The following is a 7,474-nucleotide window of genomic DNA, read 5'->3' on the forward strand; positions in this document are numbered from 1 at the left end:
AATAGGAACTCGGGAGTGATTCTTTACCACTTTGAGGGATAATCATATGATCCAACTATGTTAGCATTGTTGAGAGGTTGCACTAGTGAAAGTACAGACCCTGGGCCTCATTTTTAAGCATTGCAACACCGTTTTTGTGCCCGTTTACTATTTGCTACCTTGCTGTTTTTATTTATTCAGATTATAAAAATATATTTCTACCATCAACATTACACTTTTATCACCAGCTCTTCGCCGAACTAGTGCACCTATACAATTTGCCATTGTATTGGGTGTGTTAGGGACACAAGAGATTTCTTGTATTTGGTTGCAGGGTTGTTTGAGAGAGACCATCTTCATCCTACACCTGCCACGGATTGATAAACCTTAGGTCATCCACTTGAGGGAAAATTGCTACTGTCCTACAAAACTCTACGCTTGGAGGCCCAACACGAGTCTACAAGAATAAATTTGCGTAGTAGACATAACTCGCTAGTTGATTATGCCTTTGATATGAGCGAATATGAGACCTAGATGTTATTGTGAATATGGTTAGTTCATAATCTTTGCTAAAAACTTGAATGCTGGCTTTACATATTTGCAACAACAAGATCAAACAGAGTTTGTAAAAGTTTTTCTTTATCACTTTTAGTTTGTCAACTGAATTTCTTGAGGACAAGCAATGGGTTAAGCTTGGGGAGTTGATACGTCTCCATCGTATCTACTTTTCCAAACTCCTTTGCCCTTGTTTTGGACTCTAATTTGCATGATTTGAATGGAACTAACCCGGACTGACGCTGTTTTCAGCAGAATTGCCATGGTGTTATTTTTATGCAGCAATAAAAGTTCTTGGAATGACCTGAAACTTCACGGAGATCAGTTTTGGAATAAATAAAAAAAATATTGGCAAAAGAATCGATCGAAGGGGTCCACACCCTGTCCACAAGGGTGGAGGACGCGCCCACCCCCCTGGGGCGCGCCCTCTGTCCTTGTGGGCCCCTTGGACCTCCACCGACCTCAACTCCAACTCTATATATTCATGTTCAGTGAGCAAAAATCAGAGAGAAGGATTCATCGCGTTTTACAATACGGAGCCGCCGCCGCCTCCTGTTCTTCCTCGGGAGGGCAGATCTGGAGTCCGTTTTCGGCTCCGGAGAGGGGAAATCATCGCCGTCGTCATCATCAACCATCCTCCATCACCAATTTCATGATGCTCACTGCCATGCGTGAGTAATCCCATCGTAGGCTTGCTGGACGGTGATGCGTTGGATGAGATTTACCATGTAATCGAGTTAGTTTTGTTAGGGTTTGATCCCTAGTATCCACTATGTTCTAAGATTGATGTTGCTATGACTTTCCTATGCTTAATGCTTGTCACTAGGGACCGAGTGCCATGATTTCATATCTGAACCATTTATGTTTTCATGAATATATTTGTGTTCTTGATCCTATCTTACAAGTTATAGTCACCTACTACGTGTTATGATCCGGCAACCCCGGACTGACAATAGTCGGGACACTTCCCGGTGATGACCGTAGTTTGAGGAGTTCATGTATTCACTAAGTGCTAATGCTTTGGTCTGGTACTCTATTAAAAGGAGGCCTTAATATCCCTTAGTTTCCAATAGGACCCCGCTGCCACGGGAGGGTAGGACAAAAGATTTCATGCAAGTTCTTTTCCATAAGCACGTATGACTATATTCGGAATACATGCCTACATTATATTGATGAATTGGAGTTAGTTCTGTGTCACCCTAGGTTATAACTGTTGCATGATGAATGCCATCCGACACAATTATCCATCATTGATTCGTTGCCTACGAGCTCATTTCATATTGATCTTTGTTGAGTTACTTTTTTCGTTGCCACTGTTACGTTTGCTACAAAACTGCTACTGTTACTTCCATACTACTTTGCTACTAAATACTTTGCTGTAGATATTAAGTCTTTCAGGTGTGGTTGAATTGACAACTCAGCTGCTAATACTTGAGAATATTCTTTGGCTCCTCTTGTGTCGAATCAATAAATTTGGGTTGAATACTCTACCCTCGAAAACTGTTGCGATCCCCTATACTTGTGGGTTATCAAGACCTTTTTCTGGCGACGTTGCCAGGGAGCATAGCTCTATTTCTGAGTCACTTGGGATTTATATCTGCTGATCACTATGAGGAATTTGAAAGATCAAAGAACCAAGATTTTTCCCTCGACTACGAGGGGAGGTAAGGAACTGCCATCTAGCTCTGCACTTGATTCACCTCCTGTTTTGAGTAAACTTGCGACACCTACACCTGCTATTGATTCCGATATGTCACATGTTATTGATGATGCCACTTCTACTATGCATGATGCTTATGATGAAACTACTTCTCTGCTTGATAATACTGTGCCACTAGGTGAATTTCTTGATGAACAACTTGCTAGGGTTAGAGAGAATGAAATTACTGAAACTGATGATATTATTGAAACTAAAGATTATGATTCTCCCCCTAGATATGAATTGCCTGTTGTACCTGAGGGTTATATTATGGATGAGGAAACTGCTAGAGACTTTCTTGCTTGTAATGATAGAGATGATCTTAAGAAACTGTTAGGTAAGCTGAAAGAAAAGTCTTTGAATGCTAGAATGCAATATGACCCTATGTTTGCTACTTCACCTATCTTTGTTACTGATAAGGATTATGAATTCTCTGTCGATCCTGAGTTAATTACTTTGGTTGAATATGATCCTTTCTATGGTTATGAATCTGAAACTGTTCTGGCACATCTTACTAAATTGAATGATATAGCCACCCTATTTGCTCATGATGAAAAAATTTGTTACTACTATATTCTCAAGTTGTTTCCTTTCTCATTAAAGGGTGATGCTAAGTTATGGTTTAATTCTCTTGCTCCTAGTTGTGTGCGTAGTCCCCAGGATATGATTACTACTTCTCTGCAAAATATTTCCCTGCCCATAAGAAACAAGTTGCCTTACGGGAAATATTTAACTTTGTGCAAATTGAAGAAGAGAGTCTCCCACAAGCTTGGGGGAGGCTTCTCCAATTACTTAATGCTTTGCCTGATCATCCTCTGAAGAAAAATTAAATACTTGATATCTTTTATAATGGACTAACCGATGCTTCCAGAGACCACCTAGATAGTTGTGCTGGTTGTGTTTTCAGGGAAAGAACTGTTGAGCAAGATGAATTGCTATTGAATAATATATTGAGTAATGATAATGATTGGACACTTCCTAAACCAACTCCTAAGCCAACTCCGAAGAAGAGAGGTATTCTATTTCTCAGTCCTGAAGATATGCAAGAGGCAAAGAAATCTATGAAAGAAAAAGGGTATTAAAGCTGAAGATGTTAAGAATCTACCGCCTATTGAAGAAATACATGGTCTTGATAACCCGACACAGGTAGTAGAGGTGAAATCTCTCCATAAATTTTATGAAGGTGATATTCCTCATAATAAGTCTGCTAGTCAATGCTTGGATGAGTTTGATAATTTTATTGTTAAACAAGAAAATTCCAATGCTTATGTTAGTAGACAATTGAAACGTAATGCTTACATGCTTGACCACTTGGTGATTATATGAGTAGACCGTTAATGATCTTAAGATTATTAGTAAACATGCTTCCATGGTTACAACTCAAGTAGAACAAGTACTTAAGGCACAAGATGATTTGCTTAATGAGTTAAATAATAAGAACAATGATAATGTTGTTAGGATTATGACTAGAGGTGGTAAGATGACCCAGGAACCTTTGTATCTTGAGGGCCATCCTAAGAGAGTTGAGCAAGATTCTCATAGAATTAATACTGGTGTACCTAGTCCTTCTAATAAAAAGAAAAAGAAAACTGATAGGACTTTGCATGCTTCTAGTGAACCTGCTATAGATACACCTGAGAATCCCAATGATATTTCTATTTCTGATGCTGAGACACAATCTGGTGATGAACATGAACCTAGTGATAATGTTAATAATGATGTTCATGTTGATGCTCAACCTAGTAATGATAATGATATAGAGATTGAACCTGCTGTTGATCTTGATAACCCACAATCAAAGAATCAAAGTTATGATAAGAGAGACTTCGTTGCTAGGAAACATGGTAAAGAGAGAGAACCATGGGTTCAGAAACCCATGCCCTTTCCTCCTAAGCCATCCAAGAAAAAGGATGATGAGGATTTTGAGCACTTTGCTGAAATGATTAGACCTATCTTTTTGCGTATGCGTTTGACTGATATGCTCAAAATGCCTCCTTATGCTAAGTATATGAAAGATATTGTTACTAATAAAAAGGAAGATACCGGAAGCTGAATTTTCCACCATGCTTGCCAATTATACTTTTAAGGGTGGTATACCAAAGAAACTAGGAGATCCAGGGGTACCAACTTACCATGCTCCATTAAAAGAAACTATGTTAAAACTGCTTTATGTGATCTTGGAGCCGGTGTTAGTGTTATGTCTTTCTCTTTATATCATAGACTTGAATTGAATAAGTTGACACCTACTGAAATCTCTTTGCAAATGGCTGATAAATCAACTGCTATACCCATCAGTATTTGTGAGGATGTGCCTGTTGTGGTTGCAAACGTTACTATCTTAACGGACTTTGTTATTCTTGATATTCTTGAGGACGGTAGTATGCCGATCATCGTTGGTAGACCCTTTTTGAATACTGCAAGGGCTGTTATTGATTGCAACAAAGGCAATGTCACTTTTCATGTTAATGGTAATGAGCATACGGTACACTTCCCGAAGAAACAGCCTCAAGTTCATAGTATCAATTCTATTGGAAAAATTCCAACTATTACTATTGGAGGTTTTGAATTCCCTCTTCCTACTATCAAAGAAATATGATATTCTTATTGTTGGGGGCATGCATATCCCCATTGAGGTAACCTAGTGTTATCCGAAAGTTCTCCGGTTTCATGTCATTGGAAGAAGTTTGTTAATAAGACTTGATCAACCTTGTTAATGGATTCCTTTTGATGGGCATGAGATGGATGAATTTAGAAGGCACAACTTTCTATACCTATATTTTACTTTCTCTTATTTAGATTAAATAAAGCAAAAATAGTATTTTCTGTCTGTTTTCTGAATTATCCGTGCAATAAAAAAATACCTCGAAAATAAAAGTTCTCCAAATGCCCTGAAAATTTAGTATGATTTTTTGTAGAATATTTGAGAATTTCTGGCACTCAGAACACACCGGGGGGATGCACCAGTGGGCCCACAAGGGTGGAGGGCGCACCCTACCCCCTAGGCGCGCCCCCCGACCTTGTGGGTCCCATGTGACCCCCTCCACTTATTCCAGCATCCATCCACTTTGTTTTCCTCCAGAAAAAATCATTCCATATTCAAACCCATGTTCTTGCTCATTTTGCTGCCATTTTTGATCTCCCTGCTCAAAGCTCCATTCACAAAACTGCTTTGGGGGATTGTTCTTCGGTATGTGACTCCTCCAATGGTCCAATTAGTTTTTGTTCTAGTGCTTTATTTATTGCAAATTTTTGCTACTGTGGTAACCTTGTTCTCGAGCTTGCATGTCAAATTTATATGGTCCAAAGTAGTTTTGATGCATGATATAGCCTCTAGGCACTTGTAGGAGTAGTTGCTATCAATTTTGTTCAGTTTGGTTCACTTTTATTTTGAGTCACTAAAAAAATTCAGAGGAAGAAAATGATGAGGAGATTGTTGAGAGGCTCCTCGAGCCGGGGTTCGAATGAAAAAGAAAATGAGAAGAAGGAGAAGCCCAAGTACAATCTTCCTCGCGCCGCGGAGATTCGGCCGTGTGAATGGCCATGTGATGCATTCTTGGAGGCGGCCGAAATTTATGAGGATTTCTATTATTTGGCTGAGAATGCAGGGATCACCGACTTCCTCCATGACCAGTGTGATCAGTATCTCCTACTCACTAATACTTTCGTGCAAAATTTTCATTTTCATGCAAGGAGATCACCACCCACGGTAGAGTTTCACTTATATGATGAGCATAAGGAGATGACGCTTTATGACTTTTGTGAGGTTTGTAAATTACCTTATAAGGGTAGCGTCGAGGAACCACGTCCTAGAGATGTGGAAGATTTTATTGATGAAGTCACCGTGGGGGAGGAGAAGGGTGTCGGAAGCGAGAGTGGCTAGTTTACATTTTTCCTGTTTTGCGCTACTACTCATTATTTGCTCGGAGATGTTTAATTGGTCGCGGGGAGAGTGGAGGCCTTAGTGCTCCTGACCTTGCCATTCTGCGTCATGCTTTACTTCGTGATAAAACTTTCAGTTTAGGTGCTATGGTTGCTAAACGGTTGAGTTTAAACCGTACAAAGGGTCCTATTTTCGAAGGTGTCTTCGCCTCCCGCCTTGCTAGACGCTTCGAGATACCCATTAGGCACGATGAGAAAGAGGAGAAACTGCTACCCACTATATACTTAGATTATGAAAGCATGGTAGCACATAAGTTTATTCGCTATGATGAGGAAAAGTGACTCATTTATAACCTAATATTTAGCGAGGATACTTTTCAGATTATTACCTTGCCTGCACCTACTTTGTTCGATATTCATTCAGGCAGGTACTTCGTTTTGCCCATGGACATTCATGCATACTGGGAGGAGAAGGGTGCCTACTCACTAATACTTTCGTGCAAAATTTTCATTTTCATGCAAGGAGATCACCACCCACAGTAGAGTTTCACTTATATGATGAGCATAAGGAGATGACGCTTTATGACTTTTGTGAGGTTTGTAAATTACCTTATGAGGGTAGCGACGAGGAACCACGTCCTAGAGATGTGGAAGATTTTATTGATGAAGTCACCATGGGGGAGGAGAAGGGTGTCGGAAGCGAGAGTGGCTAGTTTACATTTTTCCTGTTTTGCGCTACTACTCATTATTTGCTCGGAGATGTTTAATTGGTCGCGGGGAGAGTGGAGGCTTTAGTGCTCCTGACCTTGCCATTCTGCGTCATGCTTTACTTCGTGATAAAACTTTCAGTTTAGGTGCTATGGTTGCTAAACGGTTGAGTTTAAACCATACAAAGGGTCCTATTTTCGGAGGTGTCTTCGCCTCCCGCCTTGCTAGACGCTTCGAGATACCCATTAGGCACGATGAGAAAGAGGAGAAACTGCTACCCACTATATACTTAGATTATGAAAGCATGGTAGCACATAAGTTTATTCGCTATGATGAGGAAAAGTGACTCATTTATAACCTAATATTTAGCAAGGATACTTTTCAGATTATTACCTTGCCTGCACCTAATTTGTTCGATATTCATTCAAGCAGGTACTTCGTTTTGCCCACGGACATTCATGCATACTAGGAGGGTACGCGATCCCCAGCTCCTGAGCCAGAGCCATCACCCGATCCATATCAGGAGTCTATTTATCAGTGGGATCCCCCGGAGCTTGCCAACCAATGGAACCCCCAGGATCCTCCTCAATACACCGGAGAGGGCTAGTTTGATCCATGGGCGTAGACCAACTTAGGCCAAAAGCCTAAGCTTGG

This window comes from Aegilops tauschii, chromosome 6 (genome assembly GCF_002575655.3).
Source record: "Aegilops tauschii subsp. strangulata cultivar AL8/78 chromosome 6, Aet v6.0, whole genome shotgun sequence".
NCBI classification, from domain to species: domain Eukaryota; kingdom Viridiplantae; phylum Streptophyta; class Magnoliopsida; order Poales; family Poaceae; genus Aegilops; species Aegilops tauschii.